At 34.0% G+C, this 25015-nt stretch overlaps 2 long non-coding RNA genes across 3 annotated transcripts in view; one reads left to right on the top strand and one right to left on the bottom strand.

The window, feature by feature from the left end:
- LOC117794363 overlaps positions 1–22674 on the top strand; it is a 51478-nt gene extending 28804 nt beyond the window's left edge. The window contains exon 2 of the long non-coding RNA XR_004618414.1: positions 22630–22674. This is a non-coding gene — a long non-coding RNA (uncharacterized LOC117794363). The remainder of the gene's footprint in view (positions 1–22629) is intronic.
- Positions 1–25015, bottom strand: part of LOC117794362 — an 88105-nt gene that overhangs the window by 22380 nt on the left and 40710 nt on the right. The gene's annotated exons all lie outside the window — the stretch shown is intronic.

Here is a 25015-nt window from a genome sequence, read left to right as displayed (position 1 = left end):
ACTATCTTCCTGCCAGTGTGTGTGAGTGTGTGTTCTTAAGTTTTTATGGCTTGCTGACTACTACTTCCGGGTCTGAGTCTCAGTCTCAGTCTGACTCTGAGTCTGGGTCGCTGTCAGGCAAGGCAATGAATATATTAACACACTGCCACACTGCCACATGCCACACACACACCCACACACACACACACACACACACACACACACACACACACACACACACACAGACACAGACACAGAAGGACTTGTCGTCCAGACAATGTCTTATTGTATGTGTGGGTCCTTGACGTCCGGCTTAAAGTACACACGAAAAGAGAGACAAGAGAGAGAGAGAGAGAGAACGGAAGTGGGGAAAAAACAAGTTGGAATAGCTGAGGTCGACAGCCCGACTATAAGATACCCGATACATAGATTCGATATATATTGGTTTTATCAAGAAATCAAAATTGCTGCATACTTTTAGGTAATTAAGTTGAGTAAAAATATAAAACAGGCGTAAATAGCATTATATTTAATCAACCAGAAATGAGTGATAAATTCCAAATTGTGGGAATAAAGGAGAAATTTTTATTGACATTTGTTAAAGTTGACATTAAATTTAAAAATTAATTAAATTGAATTGAAATGAAAGCTGTTAAAGTAACTTGTAACATTTTTTATTATGAACATTTCTATTTTAATGACATACATTTCAACAAATTTAATATACCCTGCTATTTTTTGAAGTAACGGGTATAACAACTAAGGAAGAAAGAGAGCAAGAGGAAGAGAAAGGGAGTGCGACTGGCCGTGTCTGCTATTGCTATTGTTGTGCCTTAGGGCGTATCATGCAACAAGTTGACACACACTCACACACACACTTACACACACACACACACACACACATGCACACTCACATGTCCAAATCAACAAATTATCACACAGCCAGACGTCTCTGTATGTCTTCATCTTGTTTATCTGCTTCTTAGCCACAATCTCCATATCTCTCCCCTCTCCACACCCACCCCTTGAGCTCATCCCCACCATTTCTAGCTCCCCAAATCCTTACCCAGTCAGTGCCACGCCCCCTTGCCACACTTATGGCTTTGGCTTGTGTGTGTTTAGTGCTAGTTAAATTCGATAATATGGAAATTTTTTTCTATTTTTCTACCCCGAATCTGCATTTGAGTATATATTTATGTGTGTGCGTGCATGCGTGTGTGGGTTGATAAAGAAAATCCTTACATCCATTGTTGATAAACAAATATCAATGACAAATCAAGAAATGTGAGTGAAAATATATGAAAACAAGTAACAAGCTGCTCAACTGTTAAATGGCTATTCAATTCAATAATACAAATTAAATAAATACAAATATATATGATAGAAAATAAAGAATAAAAACCAAAACTTAAAAAAATAGTACCAAAAAACTACAAAAACTTTGAGCTAACCATATTTTTGGGAGCAATCCAAATGTTTCCAAGCAGATATGTAAGATGATACATAATAACAATAGATAAAGTTAAAATCAAAAGAATAAAAATGGATTATCTCAATATCTAAGGGCAAAAATTTGAAACAAACTTGATCTGTGTGACTTGCAGCTCTCGCTTCTAGAAATAGTGTCTCAGACGGAAATTAAACTCACCTTAAACTATTAAAAACTAACATATCTAAGTATATATAAATTATCAGCTCTGTTTATTAACCGATTCAGTTGAAAATTTCAGTAAGGCTGCACAAAATTGAAATCATTCAGTGTCTCAAATTTCAAGACCGTAGCTTTTAAATTACCCTTTTAAATTCATTTATTATCGATTGTTAAGTCCTCAAAAAAAAAGTTTAAGCTGCGTGCAGTCTGTAAAAGTATGGTCAACAAATTTGCTTGCTTTATGTGTTATAGTCCCTGGGATCTAGGTTTCTATATGATCGGACTGACATTGTTAGAAATTGATAAGCCTGTATATCATTTGGGTGCTGGGCTAAGCAGGACCAGCAAGGACAAGTCAATAAATGACAGGAACAACTCTAGCTCGAACTCGAACTTGAATTCGGACCCGGACCCGCACTTTCTCATATGTGTGTGGTAGTCTTTGTGTGCGTGTGTGAGTTTTACCACACATTCTCAAACCCTTGACCCTTTGCTGCCTGAAAAGGGGATAGAGAGAGAGAGTACCGGGGACAGTGCCGAGTAAGACTCGTGAACGATATCACTTACTTTATGTCATGTCAGACAGGTTTTTGCGACTTTCATTTGTTGTGGTGTGGAAGGGTTGCAAATGGAGATGGGGTTGACGGGTTGACGGGTTAACGGGTTAACGGGTTTGTCGGCCTGTCGGATTGGCCCGTTGACTGTTCTGGGCCATACCGCGTCTGGGCCGTGTCTCTTCAAGTGTTTCTTGGCAAAGATTTAGCCACATGAGTTGGGGTTACAGCTGGCTGTGAGTGTGTGTGAGGGGTTAAGGGTGATTGTTAAAGGGTTAGGGGTTAAGGCTATTTACACGCCCGACTGGTAAACCCAACGCTTGGACGATTGGTTCATTTGCATATGGGACATGTTCTTTTAATCGATGCACACACATCACACACGCACACACGCACACAGAGGGCGGTTTAGTGGTCAAATAGAATTGCACCCCATCGAAATAATTTCCTATTTTTTTTATTAGATAATGCCTTGAAAATTCCCGCCTATTTTGTGGAATTTTGAAGCGATCACTTTTGGGACAAAAATGGAAATGGGAATGGGAATGGAAATGGGACAGGTCGAAGGTTAAGGGTAGGAGTAGGTTTTGGAGTAGTACTGTGATGAGGGTGTAAGGTCAATGGGCTGGGTTAAGTGGTTCTGTGACTATTGCGTTTTGATTTTTCGACTCTGGTAGTTTAGAAAACGATTCTCTGGAAGGGGGTTCAAGGGGTTAATCCCCCTACCCCTGTCCAACCCCCACCAACTCAGCCACAGTATTTTGGTTGGTTTTCCATTGGTTTTTCTTTATCAACATTTATGTTGTTTAGGGTTAAAGAGGTCAGGGAAGTTAATTAATTGCTGGTTGAACTTTGAGCCCGATAATTGAGACATTGAAAAGAGGACAGTGATCAAAACGGAACAGAGAGTGAAAGAGAGGGAGTATGAGAAGAAAGTGAGGTTTAAGGAATGCCAAAAGAGAGATCAACTAAGAGAGAGTGAAGAAAGAGTTAAAAGAAACAGAGAGAGAGAGAGAGAAAATAGATGAGAATGGAGACAAAAAGAAAATATAATGGAAGAGACGTCCAGAAAAATAGATAACATGGAAAACCTAAAAGGGATAGAAAGAAAAAGGATATTAGAATTTAACAGGAGGATATAAAGAGAGAAGATGAATGAAGAATTAGAAAAAAAGATAGAAAAAGAGAAAATATGCGGGTTAAGAGTTTTTTTTTTAAAATTGTTTTGTCAAGAACTAAGAAATAAACACAGCTAGGATTAACATGACTGGCACTCGAACCCAGTTATTTTTTAAACTGATGTTCTAGATATGTGACAGATAAAGATACAGCGGAAAAATATCTTTTCACTTGCTGGGCAACTTTCTGGGGGCTTTCAACTTTTGCAGCTTGTTTCAAGCCATGTTAAATAGTAGCGTCTTTTTAAAATAATTTCGTTTAAGACTTTACACATACATACATACACATATGTGTGGAGCCGAGCCGATGTCTGAGAAGTGATGAGGGGGTGAGTGCGGTGAGTGGGGAAGGGTGCAGGGGGATAGGGGTTACTTGTTCCTCAATTTGCAAAGAAAAAGTTTTAAATTAATTATTAGAAAAAGCATCAGCTGCGGTATAGAGAAAAAATCAAAAGGGGTGGCTCCCCAAAGAACACACACACACACATCATCAGTCGTAGTTAAGATACATGCACGTGTGTATCTGTATCTGTGCCTGTATGTGTGTGTCACCTCCCTAGGCAATTTCCGTTGCCAAATTGAAAAATTACGCGCGAGCAAAGTTTCGTTGCCTTGATTTGACTCCCCAACCCACTGAGGTGGAGAGGGAGGTGAGAGAGGGGTGGCTGAGGGGTGGGAGGTGGCACTACTTTAGCGGCAAAGCATTCTTACTTTTCATACGCTTATTACATCATTCCAAAGTATGTACATTTGTATGTACACATGCGGCATTTTAGGAAAAACGCCAAAAAAGAAAAAACTCAACTCGAAACTCAAACGCTAAAACCAGGGATACCAAATTAGACTGATGAGTACCCAAAAAACAATATATTTATGCTCTAAAGCATTGAAATAAACAAGATTTAATAAGAATCAACAAATAGTTTTAAATTTTTAAAATTTAATTGTATAAAATTTATCGCGGAACAAAATTTAAGAGTTATTGTAATTTAAAATATTTGATGAAGCAATTCTTATTTTATAAATTCAATTTTTACTGCAATATTTTCTTACATCCTCAATACGAAATTAAATTTTTATTATTTCTTTATAATTTTATTCCTCCAAATAAACATTAATTTGTAAAAAAAAAAATAATAAATAATTTTTGTTATTTGATTTTTTCAATTATTTATAAATTTAGAATAACTATTTATTGATAAAAAAAATAATAAATAATTTTTATATTAAAAATTTACAGCTTTCTATATTTTTACATAATTTCAAAAGAAAAATAAAATTAAGCTATTGCTTTAAGCAAATTAAAAATGAAAGGAATTATTTGTTAATATTTTATTTAATTAAGAAATGATTTTTATGTTATTTGATTAATTAATCCGTTAATAAAAATTGAGTCCCTGAAAACGGCATAAAAGGAAAGCCCAACTCGAGCCTCAAGCCTCAAACTCAAACCCAATGCTCGAACTTGAGCTACGGTTCTGTTTCTGTTTCGGTTTTGGATTCCGGCTATGGTTAGGGGTGGGGGTAGGAGAGTTACGCATTTTTTGGTTTCCTCTATATATATAACATAATACAAACGCACATACGTGTGTGTGTGTGTTAGTTTGTGTGTGTGTCTGCAGGAGAAAAAAGAAAAGACACACAACAAACGCACGCTAAAAAATAAAAAAAAAAAAAACCGAGTAAAACGCTAATGAAAATTAAAATGAAAAATTGCAAACGACGTGTGGTAGACGCGACAGCGGTGCCGAGAGAGACAGAGAGAGAGAGAGCGAGAGAGAGAGAGAGAGCGAGAAGGTCTCGGGCTGCAAAAAGAAGCTTCCGCACATACTCAAACACACACACACATACGTGAGTACACACGCACATACGCATACATTAGATAATGTGTCTTGTGCGTACTCCTCCTCCTCCCTCTTACCCACCCCCCATTCCTCCATTGCACCCACTGTCTTCACTGACAGCGCAACACGAAAAAACGAAGACAACAACAACAAAGAGAACAAGAAAAACAAGCAACAACTTTTTTCATTTTTACATTGCGCGTTCACTGATAAAAAAAAAATGTCAAAAATCAAGATTTTCATTGCAGTGTACTAAATATTTGCGTTTGAAAAATGTGTCGAAAGCATCAAATTCTTCAAGTTAGAAAAACATAACTTGAATTTACGAATATTTCAAATAAGACCAAGTTCTTCTAAATAAGACCAAAAATTCTTATATTTTTAAGAACACAAATAGAAGTACTGGAATAAATGTTCTTAATTACTCAAGACAATGAAAAAAAAAAAAAACATATAAGGCATTAAATTTATAATATGTTGTTTATTATATGAATTCTTTTCTTGCATGGTATTTTTTATAAATGTTCCATTCAATATGTTTTTTCCTTGACAAGAGTGGGACTCGAACTTAAATGATTTAAAAAAAAAAAACAAAGTTTTATATGATTTGCCCAACAACTTACGGTTATTATTCTTATATTAAGAACTCAGATTTTTAGGAATTATATTCTTAGTATTATTAATGTGGTCTTAAAATTGTCTTTTTTTTTTAAACCAAATTTGTATGATGAAAATTCTTGATTTTAAAAGTTAGTCTTTTTTTCAGTGTTGGGGGCTGCGCATATGGGGAAGGAGAGAGGGGAGAGTGGGGGTGGGGAAGAGGTGAGTTGAGTTGAGTTGCGTGGTGGGATGGAGGGAAGAGTAGTGGTGCGGGTGCTTGGTGGTAACGTCAAAGGCAACGTCTGCCATTAGCATACACTACTCACATTTTATAATGCGTTTTTCTGTGCGGGTTTCTCGCTTCTTTTTTCTGTGTGTGTGTGTGTGTGTGTGTGCGTGTGTGTGTGTGCTCATTTCATTACAACAAAAGCGCCGGGTACTTGTAATTTATATACATATTCACGTATATAACCAAGTATGTGTGTGTGTGTGTGTGTATGTGTGTGTGACAGGCTAAACTACCCTTTTGCCTAATTTTTAATCTCAAACGTTGCCAGGCAGCGCAGCCAGCTGCAGCGTCAGCAGCGACTGCGACAGCGACAGCGACGCCAGCGTTTCTCTATGCCTATCGAATGGATAGATGTTTAGTCAATGTAGACACAAGGGGGTTAAGGGGGTTAAGGGGTGTCAGCCAAGGGGTGGCAAATGAAGTTGGAGTTGAATTTGGGAGGGGGCAAGTTTTAGGTAGATTACAATTTTTTAAAATATAAACTGTAAAACGAAACTTATTTGCTAATGTTTATTAATCGCCTGAAAAACTTGAAATCTTTTAAATGATAATTAAATTGCAGATTTTAATTATAGGAAAACAAACAACTTTAACAATGAGAACTATTTTAATATGAACTTATTATTTGATATTTATCAAGTAATTTAAAAAAAAAATCTTTTTAAATATATAAAAAAAATAATGTATTAATTTTTATTTCGGTGATTTTCGAATTTTAGATGCTAAGTTTTATTTTGCTTTTTTGTAATATATGGTATGCATTTAATTTTATTTTACATAATATGAAATAAAAGAAATAACTGCAAATTTCTTGAACAAAATTTCTATGAATTAAAAACATATTAATAAAAAATAAAAATATTATTTCAACATATTTTTAGTGAGCTCAAAAATAAGTGTTGAAATTAAATAAAATTCGAAAAGAAAATGAGTTGCGCTTAAAAAATTAGTATTTCTCAGATTTAGACATTGATGCAAATAATATTTGGAGCCAGTGTAAGAGTTGGAGAAATAGAAAGGGCTTGAAGAAGTTCGAAGGGGTGATTTTGTGTTGGGAAGGAGGAGTATTAGTCTAAGCTTAGACCATGACCAAAGGTCGCTTTAGTTGTTGTTGTTGAGGACATACAGACAGACACACACACACACACACACACACACACACACACACACACACACACACACACACACACACACACACACACACACACACACACACACACACACACACACACACACACGCAATTAAAAATGTAAATCAGTCGCCCTTTAATATTCCTCCTCTTCTTTTTCTTCTTCTCGCTGCTTTGTTTCATTTTTTTCCGCTGCTTCTTCTTTTTTTTCTGCGTCGTTCTTTTGGCGGCGACGCTGCTTTGGCTGCCAAATGAGTGGTTGGGTGGTTCAGTGGTTCAGTAGGTGGTTCAGTGGTTGGGTCTTGTGGGTAGACGGAAAAGGTTTTTTAAACACGCCTACACATCTATTCTACGCCTGTAAGTGGGTGTGTGTGTGTGTGTGAAAGTGAGCGTAAATACAATCTTACACGCATACATACATACATACATACATACATACAACATACAAATTATACATATTATATGCATAATTATTTATTCCGCGAGTTGGCTCAATATTTTTTTAAATTGCGACAAAACAACAGCAACAACTGAAAATCGAGAGAGAGAGAGAGAGAGTGTGAGAGACAAAAAGAGAAAGACTGAGAAAAAAATTCCTAATATTTGATCAACAGAAAACTATATGATATATCACAAATTTTTTTGAAAGAACACTTTAAAAAATTCAAAGTGATTGTTCTTTTCTTTTCTTTTCAGTGTATAAACATACAGTTAGTTAAGTAATAATTTTCAATCAGAATAAAATGCACAAGCTTGTAACCTTTAGTCAATTCTAAAATGTTTTCACCAAAAAACTAAAGCTCTAAAATAAAATTTCCAGTCGCCGCTATGTAAGTTTCATTATTTAAATTTTCATCATCATTCTATTTTCAATGCCAACACATTCTCATAATGCTTAAAAAAAATATGATAATTATAACAGACTTCAGCAGCATTAACAAATCTCATGCTAATGAAATGTTTTATTACTAGCTTTGAAAATAGTATTGCTAATGATATAACATTTCAATAGCATTGAAAAATTTAACATAATGAAATAAAATGTAGTAGCACTTAAAAATGGTATACAGGTATAATAGTTTTACTAACAACTTTATTTTAGTAACATTGGTAATTATTTGTTAATTAAAAATTGAATCTATTGTTTACATTTCATTTATTAGTTTTACAATGCTACTTAAATTAAGTTGAACTATATTTCATTTTTCAATTCAACTGAATTGAAATTTCATTAGCACTGCTATTTTCAACTCTAATGAAATTTGATTTGTATTAGCATTATTTGTTTTAATGCAAATGAAATGATTTATGCATTTAGTCAATTATTCCCAACACTGGATAATGTATGAATATAATGATAGTTCATTTTAAAAAAGCCTAATTTTATAGTGAGTATTTCAATCAGTCAATCAATCAATCAATACAAAGAGCTTTCTAAATAAATATAGAAAATGTAATATTGTTGTAGTACAAGGTAAATCAGGTGCATATTTGTATATATATCTATATATATATCTATATGTATATATGTGTGTGTGTGTGTGTGTGTGTAAATGTATAGTATATTCTATTGCTGTCTGCTGGGGATTTAAGAGGATGGATGAGAGGAGTACTATAGAGAAGCAAAGTGAAGAGGAGAGAAGAGGAGAGAAGGGGAGAGCGAAGCTGTGTCTGTACAGGCACTTAAACACTGTTTCAAACACACATTCAGCCCACACACACACACACACACACACACACACACACACACACACACACGCACAGACAGAATTAGAGCCAGGGCTTACACACACACACACACACACAGGCACAGACACAGACACAAAGACAGGACCAACATAAATACATATTTATTGTTGGTACAAGCAATTTAGCGAAAAGAAATCCAAATTATATCATAACTTTGTGTAGTGGCGCCATCTGGGGTTTAGTTGCCGTCGTCGTCGTCGTCGTCGTTGGAATCGCTGCCTGCGCCTACAACAATGGGGAGCCATGCCACTTGCCACTTTCCACTTGCCACACGCCACATGCCCCATGGAGCAAGGCAAAGCACAGTGGGGAAAACTCTTGGATTAACTATAATCCTCTATTTAGCTTGAGTCGCCTTAATATGTAAGAAAACTTTTATAATTGTAGAAAAGTATTCCTTAATTTTAGAAAAATTATTTCTACATTTTTAGAAACAAATTTCAAAAATTGAGGCCGCCTTTTATTAGTTTAGAAAATTTTTTTTTAATGTCAGAAAAATTATTTTTAGATTTTAAAAACTTTAAGCAGCTTTCTAAATTTTAGTGTGGAAATCTACTGTTTTAGGGCGATTTTATGGTAAGATTTGTATAAGTGTATATTGGGAGTAGTGTTGTAAATCCAAACTGGAAATCTGGCTTTAAAATAAAAATAAAATTTATATTCCGCATTGAAATCGGTGAATATTTGACAGGGATGAAAAGTAAGGAACAATTTACGTTGATGAGAGAGTATGGAATTTTTAAATTTTAATGCAGACTCAAATTTTATGCCAAATAATAATAAAACTGGCATTCCGTTAGGAAATCGTTTAAGATTTTATGAAGTTATGAAACTTTGAAGTTTTTGAAAAAGTGTCAAGTACAGTGCAGTCAGTTAACAGTGTTGGAAAGTATAGAAAAATTGGACAGTGATGGGAAAAATTCAAAATGTTCCAATTTTGTTGCTGAATCAAATTAGAAATGAGTTGCCGAAATTTTTATGAAAGTTGATTTGACTCGATTCAACGTCAAAATAAGTAATCGATTTAAAGTAGCTGAAAATCGATTCCGTTAAAATCGAGCTTTGGTTTTTTTTAATGTATTTTGAGATCACAAATACGAATAGGCAGAAAATGAGACGGAAAATAACTTACTTACATTTAAAAACATAAATTTATATCTAGCTAATCTAGCGGATTTATCCACTGTGCAGCGGCAGCGGCCGAGGCAGAGGCAGAGATGCGACGAGGTGCGTTGTGGCAATAATTCTATGCTGCCACTGCCACCGTTATAGCCACGTTAAAGATGTTGCCACACATATTTTTGTGCCGTTTTCTGTTGCTGTTTCTGTTGCTGTTTCTGTTTCTGTTTCAGTTGCTGTGTTTTGTTTTGGCATTTTTTGTGTTAGGTCTCCTGTTTCTTTGGCGTTTTTTTCATATCGCCTGCCCTTCATACCCTCTCCTTCTGCTTCCACCTCCCACGCTATTTGCGTTCTCAAAGCGCTGCGCGTAACAATGAAAACAATTACAACAACAATTGCGAATAAGCATGCAAAACGCAAAGTAGAAGATGACGTAGCCAGAAGAAGAAAGAGGGAAGAGAGAGAGAGAGAGAGAGAGCGAGAGCATAGATAGCTAGACAGAGGGAGCACGAGAGGGCGAGAAAGAGAGCAAAAGCTTGAGACGGAGACGGAGCTTGAAGTCGCAGTCAAAAGCAGCTGCGGCATGCAACATGCGGTGGCTGGAGGTGGGTGGTGAGCGGGGAGTGGGGAGAGGGGAGAGGGGGTGGCAGGCACTGCCGAAAGAGAAAGAGAAAACTAGAAGGAACTTTCAACTCGCGAAAACGAAGATTTTATACTCTTAGAATACTGAACACATTAATTTTCCGAATAAAAATTGATTGATATAGTCAACCGATTTAAGCTAAATTCGGTCAGGTTGTATAGGACCAACTCTCACACCTATGTTGTTAGTTTCGTTAAGTTATCTGAAAAAAGAAACAAGTTTCTCATACCAAAACTTAATTAAGGACCGATCGTTCCTATGACAACTATATGCAGCTATAACCAAATTTTGTAGGGATGTATAAGACTACACAAAATGTTTATCTAATAAGTTTGTTTAAGATATTTGAAGAGTTTTTCTTACTAAACACCAATTTTCGACTAATTATTTCTATAGCACGCGGGTTCGAGTCCCACTCTTGCCAAGGACAAAACATATTAAAGCAATATTAAAAAAAAAAGCAGAAAAAAATGTATATATATATTAAAATATAACAACAATTAAAATGTTCGAAATTACAACCTGACTAATATTTTGTATTTCTTGTCTTTAGTAACTTACTAAAAAAAATTTGGTCTTATTTCAAATATTCTTAAACCAAGATGTGATTTCTAACTTAAGGAATTAATTTTTAGACCTTTTTCTTTATTGGTTTATATACTTATGTGGTCTTATAAACCGTGACACATTCAGTGAGCAATTTGGAATACCTTTCGCAAGGGTATCGAAATAAGAATGAGAATGAGAATGAGAACGAGAATGAAATGTTTTCTAATAAATTTTGCTTTATGTGCGCGGAGCGGCGCGGCACAGAAACAGAAGGCAAAGGACGAAGGACGAAGGATGAAGGACGAAGGACGAACGGTTGGGAGTAGAAAAGGGAATAAATAAAAATAAAGTTTTATATTCATGTACCGCACACACACACAGACAGACACACACACACACACACACACATGCCACAAGGGCCGCAACACTTGCCACCCAATTGCCATTAATATGGCGGCTGACTAACATTCATCTGTATGTGTGTGTGTGTGTGTGTGTGTGCGTCTCTAATGCCAACTTGCAATTTATTTTAACTTTGCCGCGAACTTTAGACCAAAGCCCCCCCCCTCCTCCGACCTCACCCTCAGTTTCTAAAAAAAAAAAAGCTGAAAACAAAGAAAGTAAAAAAAACTTTTTCGCCATTTTGTTTCTTTGCTTTACTATTTCAGCTACATTTCAATTTTTTGTGTTTTTTTTTCACTTTTTATCTGTCTTCTCTTTGCATCTCTATTCTTTTCCTCTGTTCTGTTTAATTTTAAAACACATTTTGCGTGAGCCGACAAAAGACAAAAAGCTAAAGGGATACTTTTTGTAATTTTTCATTATAATTTTTATACTTTCCTATTACAAGTTGACTAATGAATTGTTGATGTGTAGCGTGGTGTACTTTTTAACGGTTATTTTAGCAATATTGTTATTACAACTAATCCGAAAATCTATTTTCTTATTCTGTTAAGCTAACTATAAGCAAATGGAACTCACTAAAAAATAAAGTTAAGAATTAACTGTGTATTTAGTTCCTTGGGATTGAAATGTAAGTTGAAAAAAAAAAGAAATAAATGATTACAAAATATTGGAAGAATATAAGCATTTATCACTATGAAGCTTTTCTCAAATAATATTTTTTGTACGAGTATGTAAAAAAAATATTTTTTTGAATACGAGCAATTTATTCAACAAATAGAAATTATACAAATAATAGGTCTTATAAATATTTTCATAAAATTAATATCGAATGGTCGATAACAAGTGGGCAAGTGGGCAAGAACAAGTGGGAAAGGCTATAGTCGAGATCCCGACCATAGGATACCCGTTACTTATTTCAATATATATAAAAATACTTTAAAGAAATTACTACCTAATAAAAACTACTGCATACTTTTGGGTGATTGTATTAAAATAATAATTTCTTAATAACTTTGGTTAGCTATTACTCCAGTTCTACTTGTCCGATCTTGCCATAAAAACGGTATTATCTTAAAAACTGTGGGTGTGGTGTCAAAAATTTAAAACAAACTTGACCTGCTCCAACGCATTTGGAGTCTGTGGGTGAAAGTTGATATCTCTATATCTTATAGTCTCTGAGATCTAGGCGCTCACACGGACGGACAAACGGACGGACGGACAGACGGACATGGCTATATCGACACGGCTGTTGATGCTGATCAAGAATATATATAATTTATGGTGTCGCAGATGCCTCCGCCTCCCTGTTACATACATTCCAACAAACACAATATACCCTTTTACTTATTTTTAAAGTAACCAGAATATATATATAAAATATATTGTACCATATACTTAAGAACAACATTTGGCATTTTCGAAACTATTGTTCAAGTCACGTCCACAACGAAATGTGGCTCTTCAAGCGTCCCTTAAATCTCAAATCTCAAGTCTCTCATATTATATTACAAGATCTATCACAATTTGCTTGGGATGAATGGCATCGTAAATGGAACATGGAATATGGAATATGGACTGTGCAATATGGTATTGAGAACATAGAACTCTAGCCCCTTGTTTTATGGGTAGTTGCAGCGCATTTCATAATTTTCATATTAGCGGCAATAAAATGAGCTTCCGGGAGGAATTCATGGGGGAAAAGGAATGGCGAAAGAGCCGGTGAAAAGCGAACACAAAGCAAAAATAACAAAAATCGAAGCGCGTGCACAGGTCAATAAAAGTGTGCTTCGGTCTTTGTGTATATATATATATAAATATATGTGTGTGTGTGTGTGTGAGCTGTTGTGCATCTTCCTAATCAACCCTTTTACGAACCCTAAAAACCGAAGTATAAAAATTGAAAAGGCAACAGAGCAACAACAACAACTATAACCGAGTATAACAATAAAATGTAAAATTAGAAGCTGCGGCAACCCGTTAGGGGCAGGTTTCATGCCCTTCGCTCTCCCCCCTCTCCACCCTAACCCCACCACCCAATTACCCCTCACCCCTAACCCCCTTGGACACAACTCGCGTCCGACTTCAATTACAACAAATATTAAGAGAGCTACAGTCAAGCAGCTCGACTTTTAGATGCCCATTTCTTCAATTCAATCACCATAAATAAAAAACCAATTTAATAAAAAGTAAATAAAAACTTAATAATTCAAAAACTAATACAATTATTCACATTACTCGAATAGATTTCTGTTTAAACATATTTTCGGTAAACTTTTTTTATTTTATTATTTTTCGTTATTATATAAGCTTTAATAAAAATAAAAAATTAGTAAATTGGAATAGATTTCTGTTCAAATATATTTTTGATCACATTTTCTTGCATTTGTTTTGTTTAAATTTAAAAAATTGAATGCAAGAAAGGGAAATATTATTTTAAGAGTTTATGATTGAACTCAAATATGTTATTATCTTGATGAATTATATTTTAATTTATTTTGAATCACATTTGCAATATGTTGTATTTTTTTGAACAATAATAAATAAAATATAAAAAGATAAATGTAATAAGGGAAAACCATTTCTCAATTATCTTCTATTTTTATTAACCAATCGAAATGAAATTTACAGCAGACATTTGCAAAGTATTAAAAATTCCATGTGCCAAATTTCAAGGCTCTAGCTTTCAAATTATTCTTGTCAGTTGTTTCCTAACATCTGAGAAAAAATCTGAAAATTCCGATAGCGTTTGCAGTCAAGGTGCTTATGCGGTCGGACTGACATTGCCACATATTGATAAGCCTGTGTACAGTCTGTTGGTTACTGGGCTAACAACTACAACTAAGTATGGAAAAATGCCGAAGTGAAGGAAAGTGAACCGAACCGAACCTGAACTGAGCATCGAACCTGGGCATTGAGTATTGATGAGGCAAAGAACAATACTGTAGCACAATGTTAGGCGGACTGAGGGTCATCTCAGATAAATGTGTGTGTGTCAGTGTGTGTGTGTCTGTGTGTGTGTGTATATTTGTGAGTCCTTAAAAAAACTACTTTAGGCGCATGATCAGCGGTACTTTTTGGTACTTTCGCCTTGCCACAAAACTTGCAGCGTTTGCCGCTTTTAGACACACACACACACACACACTTAGACACACACACAGCAACACACACACACATAGACAGAGGCAGAGGACGCAGCGGGAGCTGCTTCCGCGGCATCATTAAGGGTAGTTTCCAGCATCGTAAAAATATAGAGAAATAAAATTGAAAAAAAAAACAACAACAACAAAACAGTTACAGCAATAACAACAACCATAACAAGGTCGGAAAACGACGATGACGATGACGATGAAAGCAAAGCAAAGCAACAAAAATAAAGACGACTACAAAGCAAACTCTAAAATAAAAAACGACAGAAAACAAATATAAATAAAATTAAATGAATCAATTTAACTAGAAAATCTGAAAACAAAATTGAATTGAATTAAATTAAAACAAAATTATTTATTATATTTATAAAATAATTAAAATAGAAAAAAAAGCTTAGAAAATTAACATATATTAAACAAAATAAATGAATTAATCAAACTAGAATATTGGCAAGATCAAAGTTAAATAGTATTGAATCAAATTCAGTTGAAACAAAGTTTAAGCAAATGCTAGATTGCAATAAGCTTGCAAATTCAAAAACAAAATGAAGCAACACCAAATGAACTTTTATTTATTTATTATAAATAGATTCAATAAAAATTATTAAAATATACAATATTTAATACTGTTTAAATATAAATAATTTGCAAATTAACAAAATTTTTAAGTTAAATCGAATTAAGTCGAATAAAGTTAAAAGCGTATTACATTTATTTGACTTTTTTAACGTTAACTAAAAATATGTACAATTGAAAATAATATTTTAAATGCCACATTTCAAGCACTTTAAAATAAATCAAGTTGAGTCGAATAAGTTTAAAAGCTAATTGCATTTAAAATAATTTTTTGAGCTTCCGCTAAAAATACTTTTATTTAAAAATAAAATTAAAAACATATCAAGATTGCAAGTAAACAACATTTATATATTACCAGCTAAATAATAATTTTAGAGCCGCGACTCAAAAGAAAACTCAGTCAAAACAGAAACTCAACTGACCTTCCCCTGCCATCCTCCCACTTCTTCCTGCTTCTCTTCCTGCTGCTCGGTAACACCCTTGAAATCAATGAAAGGCATTCGAACCGTGACTGAGAAAGCAACTGAGTTTTCAGGGGCTCCCGAGCTTAAAATAAAATCTAGAACGAAGTCGAGACGCCAAAAAAAAAAAACGAACAAGAAAAAGGAGAAAGGTGGAGAAGGAGATGAAGATTTGTGCTGAGACAGAGAAGGCATCTGTAGCGGAACGATGCCGTTAATAGTTAAACGAGTGCCCCTCTTACACCCCAGCCCACCCCTTCAACCCCTCCATCCCTCCTTTAACAACAACCAGCCGAACACTTAAGAAAAGCGTTCGTAGTTTTGGGCATAGTTTGAGACATTGAAATCAAAGCATAAATACTGTTGCAGACCCCAAAAATCCTCATTCCTTACCTCACCCCCTCCCCTCACAAGAGAAGTACACCCTCCAACCCCTTGCACCCCCTGGCCCCGTACCACTTGCCCTTGCGCGTCTACATAACGCCGTTTTTGGCACATCCTTGTCTCCTTCTTTATTCCGAGACTCATTTCTTATGTTCAGTGTAATTCTTGCACTGTGGTCCCTTTTTGTTTATTTTGTCACCGGTTAACTTCCCATTTTTAAATCCATACCTTTTTTGCGAAATAATTTTGATGCAAAACTGTTCTAAGATCCTTAACCAATCATAAAAAAAAAAACCTTCTTTTAAAAATTACTTTTTTTTGGCGCTTACGCTCATTTCACAAAAAGGGGTCAAAATAATTATTTTATTTTATTTAAGTAATTAAACAAAATCTGGCTTTATATTAAAGTATGAACAAAATAGACAGTGACAGTTTAATGCAAAATTAAATAAGCGATCAACGGAAGATAACATTTATATTACGCATGAATATCGATCAAGATTTGACAAAGTTATGAAACTTTTTGAAAAAGTGTCAAGAAAAAAAATATATATATATGTTAAGAATGATTGAAAGTATATAAAATAAATGGACAGTTCAATTATTTAATGTATTTCAACATTCCTACAAAAGAGGACCACAAATGATTTGACAAATAATATTACTAAAAATACCACTGTGTCTCGTCTTTGTAGTTGTTGCTTTTCTAGTTTTGTTTCTCGTCCTTATCTTCGTCCTTAGTCTCTTCGGCGAACTTGACGTCGACTTCTATGTTCAGCATCTCCAAATCTCATTCCCTTTCCCTTTTCCATTCTCTGCTCTGTTCACTCACTCTCCTTTTTCCTTTTCCTACAGCAGCCATTAAGTTTTCTCGCTGTAATAAAAAATTTTCCTTTTTTAGCCGCGTGTTTCTCTCTCTGTGTGTGTGCGTGTGTGTGTGTGTACCTTTGTATATGTGTAGATACTAAATTTTCTAGTTTGCTTTTTTTGTGTATATTTCCCTTTTTGCTTCTGCTTCTGCTTCTCTCTTGGCTTTTCCTCGCCTTGGCATTAGTGTTTATTTTTTTGAAAAGAAGATTTATGTAAAACGTTCGGGGAGCAACTGCAGCAGCGCTGTCGGCGTCAGCAGCGACAGCAACGGCGGCAGCGGCAGCGACGTTGACTGCGCTGCCAAAATAGTCGCAGATGCTGTTGCTGTTAGTTTTACGGAGTCAAAATACAAAACTGCCGAAGCTCAACTTGCCACATGCCACCAACATCGCCCGCCTTCCCCCCACCACCCACTTCTTCCTCCCCTTCTTCCTCTTGTTGGCTACCTCAACGTTCTTCTCTTCTCCCATTCAACCAAGCTACCACAAGCTAAAATAAGAATTAGGCAGGAGGCATTCATTTTTTTTTCATTTATTTTATATACTACAGTATTACTACTTTTATATTATAAGTCACATTAAATTTAATCACATTCACCATTTATATAAATTATTTAACTTTTGCTTAGATTAGCATATATACCAACTTCAAACCGTCATAACATTGTCAAAGCTCAACCGATTTTCAAAGGGAATGTCATTTTGATCATTGTTTGGGCTCTAAATTCATTCTTCATTCAAATATAATTAATTTTGAAAAAAATTATTTTCCCCTAAATCTTGGATTCGATTCTAAGGGTCCCCTCTTTGAATTTTTGAAAATTCAAAATTTTAAATCTCAAGTTTTCACTTTTAATCAACTTCTTATATCGTAATTAATATAAAACAACTCTTTAAACTTGATCCTGAGAACTTTTATTTTCTTGTAAAAAATCATGTGAAATTGAACAAAAATTTTGACTTGTAAAGGTACTAGATCCAATGTCTGACCAACTTCAAACCGTCATAACTTTGTCAAAACTAAACCGATTTTCAAGCGGAATGTCATTTTGATCATGGTTTGGCTCTTGGATTCGATTCTAAGGGTCCCCCCTATGGATTTTTGAAAATTCAAAATTTTAAATCTCAAGTTTTCACTTTTAATCAACTCCTTATATCAAAATTAGTATAAAAGAACAGTTAAAACTTGATTCTGAGACGTTTCATTTTCTTGTCAAAAATCATGGGAAATTGAACAAAAATTTTGACTTGTAAAGGTACTAGATCCAATGTCTGACCAACTTCAAACCGTCATAACTTTGTCAAAACTAAACCGATTTTCAAGCGGAATGTCATTTTGATCATGGTTTGGCATCTAAATTCATTCTGCATTCAAATAAATTTAATTTTGAAAAAAAAATTAATTTCCCCTAAATCTTGAGTTCGATTCAAAGGGTCCCCCCTATGAATTTTTGAAAATTTAAAATTTTAAATCTCAAGTTTTCACTTTTAATCAACTCCTTATATCAAAATTAGTATAAAAGAAAAGTTAAAACTTGATTCCGAGACGTTTCATTTTCTTGTCAAAAATCATGGGAAATTGAACAAAAATTTTGACTTGTAAAGTTACTAGATCCAATGTTCGACCAACTTCAAACAGTCATTACTTTGTCAAAACTAAACCGATTTTCAAGCGGAATGTCATTTTGATCATGGTTTGGCCTCTAAATTCATTCTGCATTCAAATAAATTTAATTTTGAAAAAAAAAATATTTTCCCCCAAATCTTAGGTTCGATTCTAAGGGTCCCCCCTTTAAATTTTTGAAAATTTTAAATTTTAAATCTCAAGTTTTCACTTTTAATCAACGCCTTATATCAAACTTAGTATAAAAGAAAAGTTAAAACTTGATTCCGAGACGTTTCATTTTCTTGTCAAAAACCATGGGAAATTGAACAAAAATTTTGACTTGTAAAGTTACTAGATCCCATGTCTGACCAACTTTAAACCGTCATAACTTTGTAAAAACTAAACCGATTTTCAAGCGGAATGTCATTTTGATCATGGTTTGGCCTCTTAATTCCTTCTGCATTTAAATATAATTAATTTTGGAAAAAATTATTTTTCATATAAAAACTCTTTTAAAAGTAATTCTGCTAGTGACGAATGCTTAGATTCAACTCCCAAAACAGTTCCTTTCAAAATTCATCTGACAAGTTATCAGTTCTTCAATATATTCTCTGTTTCTGCTCCAAAATTGTTATTATTGGTATTGTGGTTTGGAATATGACCTTGACTCCAAGGTTCATTGCACATTACAATGCATGCAGTTATTGTTGCGGTTGTTGTTAACAAACAATGTCGATTTACGCAAGTGTAAAATGTGTAGAGACTATAGAAAAAGGCCTGTGCAAAGATGGACACAAAATGCCAAAAAAAAAAAAAAAAGATGAAATTGAACACGAAGAAAGCCAAAAATAAGAACAAATAGATAAAGTTTAATATTTGCACAACAACAATAGCACAACACATTTTGGCCATTGTTTATAGCCATATTTAATGCTTTAGATGAAGCTCGCTCGGTGTATTGATTATTGGATCAGCTGCTCAGAAGAAACCGAAAGTGAAGAATAATAAAGAACTGAGAATGGTTGTTGTTGCACCAAATTTTAGTCGCATGTGCCACCTGCCACATGTGAATGTAAAGAAATAAAATAGGAAAATGGAAATAAAATAAGCTATTTTTTTCAGTTTCTTCTGTTTTTCGTCCTTACACACATTCTGCGTCTCAACTATGTGCAACACTTATAACGCTAGCAACAGCAACAACAACAACAGCAACAACAATAACAACAACAACAACACAAACAACGCAAAACAAATCGAAAAATGCCACAAAACGTGCTTCTAAGTTATTTTTCATTTGCCCCCCTCCGACAATAGAGAAAGTAAGAGAAGAAGAGGCAGAAAGAGAGAGTGAGAATAATAGAGTCGATGCAAAAGATGATCGACTGTTGGATGCCCAGTACCCAGTACGAGCTGTCGTTCGATTCGATAACCATAATTTAAATAAAAATTTTATATATAATAAAATAAATATAAAAATATATTAAAAGCATAACAAAATAAAAAAAATAATTTCATTATTAATTATTTTATTTTATTTATTTTAATATTTCAATTTACTTTGTTCAAGAAAGTTTTCATAAAAAAATCAAGGTCTCGAATTTTTACACTAAAGAAAACATAAGCTTCATACAAAACTTAAAAAAAGGAAAAAAATTTCAAACCCACGTGTTTTCATACTGAAGAAGTGACTCTAACGCATGCAAATATAACATATTTATACTTTTCTAACAATTGAAGATTTCTATTCTTATATTGAGAGCTGCGACTTTTTAGATTTATATTTTAAGCATTAGTAATTTGATCTTTAAATGGTCTTATTTTAAGAACAAAATCTTAAAGAAGAATTTCCTTGATTTTAGAAGAAGGTCCTTTTGTTCAGTGTGAGATTTAGGTTGTCATGTCACTTTTGTCTTTTTGACATTGTCAAAAACTTATAAGCTTTTATATCATTTTATGTACTGGGATAAAAGTAGAGAGAGATAGAGAGAAAGGGACAGGGAGTACGGGGTAGAGAAGACACTCCATTCCACAGCGTCTTAGTCACACACACACACACACACACGCACACACACACATAGAACACACAACAAAAGAACGGCGAGTAGTTAGGTAACGGTAACGGTAATGGTAGCGGCAACGGGAAAGGCAGACATTTTAAGATTTATGTCGGTGATTATTTCTAAGTTTTTGTGCGCTTTGCTATGCGCCGGATCCAAAACCAAAACCGGAGTCGAAGTCGAAGTCGAAGTCGGAGCAGAAATAAGAAAAGGTAGCGTTGTACTTTTGTAATCGTGTAGAGCACGTACCATTATCACAATAGTGGCCCTAAATGGCCTAGACCAGCCTATTCCCCCATTCCCATTCTTTGAGCACAGATAACTCATACGCCACGTTGTCATTTTTTTAAGATTTTCAGCTTATCTTCGTGCATTCAAAACATTCATTAAAGAACAATTTGGAGCAATGTAAATCAACAAAAACATAACAAATATAAATTAATTCAAAGAAAAGATCAAAAATCGATTGGGAAATGTACAAAAAAAATATTTTCAAAAATTGGTCAGCTAAATAAAAGAAAAGGACGAAATCTAAATCAAATAATATTATTGAAACAGATTTGCCTAGTTTTTGTACTCGTAGTATGTATTTTTTATATAAACTTTTTAATTATTTTTGTTATCTGAATGATTTTCTCAGTTGAATTTTCTATCGTAATTAAATCTACCTTTTCTTATTATGAATTTAATGCTTAGTAGTTTTCTTTCTATTTTTATGCAATTATTAAGAAATTAACTGATTTTATTTTAGGTACACTGATAATAAAGGGAACAATCATCAAGACTTTAATCTCAGAACTAAAAATTTGGGTCTACAATATTTTTAGCATCAATAAAATGGGTCGAAAAATTGTCTTATTTGAAGAAAAAAAGTTGCACTTCGAACTTTGTTGATTTTAGCTAATTTATAGTTAATAATTTGAAATATTTCTTAAAATGAGTTCAGTTTAGATAAGTTTTAGAGAAGTATTTTTATTTATTTATGGGAATGTGTTTTCTTTACTATTTCTTATATCTCAATTCTGTTTCCCTTTCTAAAACTGCAGTCTTCAACTCTCAACGGATTAGCAGGTGAACGAAATACAGTCTGTGAGTGGAGGGTATTGTAGGGGGTGGGTGGGGGTTAGGTAGGGATAATCAGAAATACCAATGGACAGCCAAACGAGTCAGCTCAGCATAAAAAATGTATCTAATGCTTTTTCTACCTTCTTTACTTCCATTTTGAGTTGTTTTATTTATTTTTTTTTTTTTCTTTATCTTTTTTTGTTTGCGCCATTGTTGCTTCTCTCATTCAAGTCATTCCTCGTCCTCGTCGTCGTTTTTTCTAAGCACAATACTATTTTCTTATTTTCTTATTTGCTCGTGTTGTTGTTGTTGCTGTTGTTATTATTATTATGGTTGTTCTTGTTGTTGTTGCTACATTTAAAATGTTTTATTTGGCCATTTGTATGTTTTATGGGACTCGTCGTTACCGTTACCTTCTTCTACTACTACTACTTCCTCCTCTTCTTCTGCCTCATCTTTCTCCTCCTATTTCACCTTCTTTAGATTGCCGGCATTTCTTTTCTAACATCTGTAGCTGTGTGTCCTTGTGAGAAGTTCAAATATAACAACTATATACACAAATATAATAATATATACATCTAAGTTTGTACATAAGTTCACGCCTGGTTGACAAGTGAATTTAGATGGATAATTATAATATAATAATTATGTGTAACTATAGCATATGTTCGTTAGATTCGAAATCCAAATATTTATACTCTAAAAGCAATTAATGAAATTTTTAACAATTTAATGTACTCATTTCTATTTTATTTATTTTTTTTCATATTTTCAGATAATTGTTTTCTGAAGTACATATCTTGGTCAGTTCGCAATAAAACAAAAACGTAAGTGATAATTTATATAATTTTAAGCAATATGCATATATCATCCTTTTATATATTATATATAAGACCTAAGCTTATGCATAGTTCAAGTTTCAAGGAAACTTCTACCAAAAAAAATTTAAGTAAAATCTTGAAAAAATAAGAACAAAAAGTAAGTCATACTGTTTGTCCTGACTAACTGATATTTGTGCAGCCCAAACGGTATGACCGAGAAGGCTGAAATTTTGACACAACATAGTTGAGACAAATTCAATTAAAAGAGACGATGAGTGTTTTCTTAGTAATAAACACTAATTTAGAGATTTTCACTAATAAAATTAGAGCACTAACAATTAGAATTTTATAGATTACATAAAATAAATTATTGAAATATTAAACATTACAGCAGAAAAGGTGAAAAGAAAACTATTGAGAAATTAATTTAAATTTAAAAATAAGAAACTAATAAAACACTAAATATTAAAACAAAATAAATGCAAAAAGATATGAAGAAATTAATAAAACCAATTTATAAATTTTGAATATTAAAACAGAAAAAGTAATACAGAAAAATTAATGATAACAAAAAAAAAATAGCTCCATTCATTTCGCTTACTTTCGCTTTTTACTTGGCTTATACTTTTTGAAACTCACACACACTCACACACACTCACACACGCTGACAAGGGGAATCGAAATTAAAAGTAATAATAAGTATGTTATGTATTTTAGGAGTTGGGGGAGGTTTGGGTGGTGTCGTATATCCACCCCTCCCTCTCCTGCTCTTCCTCTGCCTTCGCCTTCCCCTTGTCCTCCTCCCACACCCGAAAAGCCGCGAACTTAGACATTGAAATGAGAATTTTTAAATATAAAAGGATGCCACACACACACACACGCGCGCACACACACACACACACTCCCCTTTCATACGACATTCACTAACAACAACAACAACAACTAATATTGAAGCCTGTTGGTTGCGTCGCGACGTTGACGTCGACGTCGACGCTGACGTTGGCATTGGCAGCGCAGCAGCCAGAAGGTAATGCAAAAGAAATATTGCAACCCTCGTCGCAGGGTTGTGTGCGCTTTTTATTTTCTAAACTTACTCCATTTCTTCGTCATGTTGTTGTTGTTGTTTTTTTATATTTCTCTCTTTTCTGCTTCGCTTTATTTCGTGTGTAGTTAGCGTACCCGTACTTTATACTTTATACAACGTTACCTTACCCCTTACCTCTCACCCCTTACCTCACCCCTTACCCGCTCCCTTGGCCGGTATGAGTTTCATCATCTACTTGTTTTCAATTCACAGCAGCTCTCGCTGTACTCGAAAACTACACACAGACAAAATATATTTCAAATTTTAATTCGAATATTAGGAATACACTACTTTATCTATTCCCTTTTATACCTTTTCGAATGAAACAAAACTCTCACTGTACTCTAGAAAACAAATGTTTCCTATTTATATTTAAATATTTCGAACATACTACTTTATCTACTCCCTTTTCAAATTCAATTTCGAATATGTTGAATATATAACATTATCTTCTTTATTTTGTAATAACTTAAAATACTACAGAACTGCATTTTCTCCATTTTCATTTTTTTTTTTTCTTTTTTTTTGTATTGGACCACTACATCATATAGATGCCATAGGAACGATCGGTTGACAGTCAAGTTTTAGTATACAAATTATTTTTGTTTTTGAGATATCCAAATACTTTACTTGCCCCCTTGTTTTTTACTGCATTTTCGACTAACTTATTGCTGAATTTTAAAAAAGAATTGTGGTTAGTATTCTCACTATTCTATTAACTATCTTTACAAATAAATCCCAATAAGCGAGCGAAACGAGCAGTGGGCGGAGCCCCCTTGTTTTTTACTGCATTTTCGACTAACTTATTGCTGAATTTTAAAAAAGGATTGTGGTTAGTATTCTCACTATTCTTTTAACTATCTTTACAAATAAATCCCAATAAGCGAGCGAAACGAGCAGCGGGCGGAGCCCCCTTGTTTTTTACTGCATTTTCGACTAACTTATTGCTGAATTTTAAAAAAGGATTGTGGTTAGTATTCTCACTATTCTTTTAACTATCTTTACAAATAAGTCCCAATTATTCGCACAATTACTGTTTAATTTTTCGCAGTGTATGCTGTCTGTTTGCTTTTCTCGCTGTCGTTGTCATTGCGTCTAAAAAGCACCTTTTTTTTCCACTACAATTCCGCTTATCCGCCAGCCTCTGCTTTATAACAGACGACACAACACCCACAACACACACACACCCACAACACACACACACACACACATACAGAGAGAGAAACATACAAGCAGCCAGCATAAAACATAATACG

This window comes from Drosophila innubila, chromosome X (assembly GCF_004354385.1).
Source record: "Drosophila innubila isolate TH190305 chromosome X, UK_Dinn_1.0, whole genome shotgun sequence".
Lineage (NCBI taxonomy): Eukaryota > Metazoa > Arthropoda > Insecta > Diptera > Drosophilidae > Drosophila > Drosophila innubila.
The sequence above is the reverse complement of the archived record's forward strand: the minus strand, read 5'-3'. Positions and strand labels throughout refer to the sequence as shown.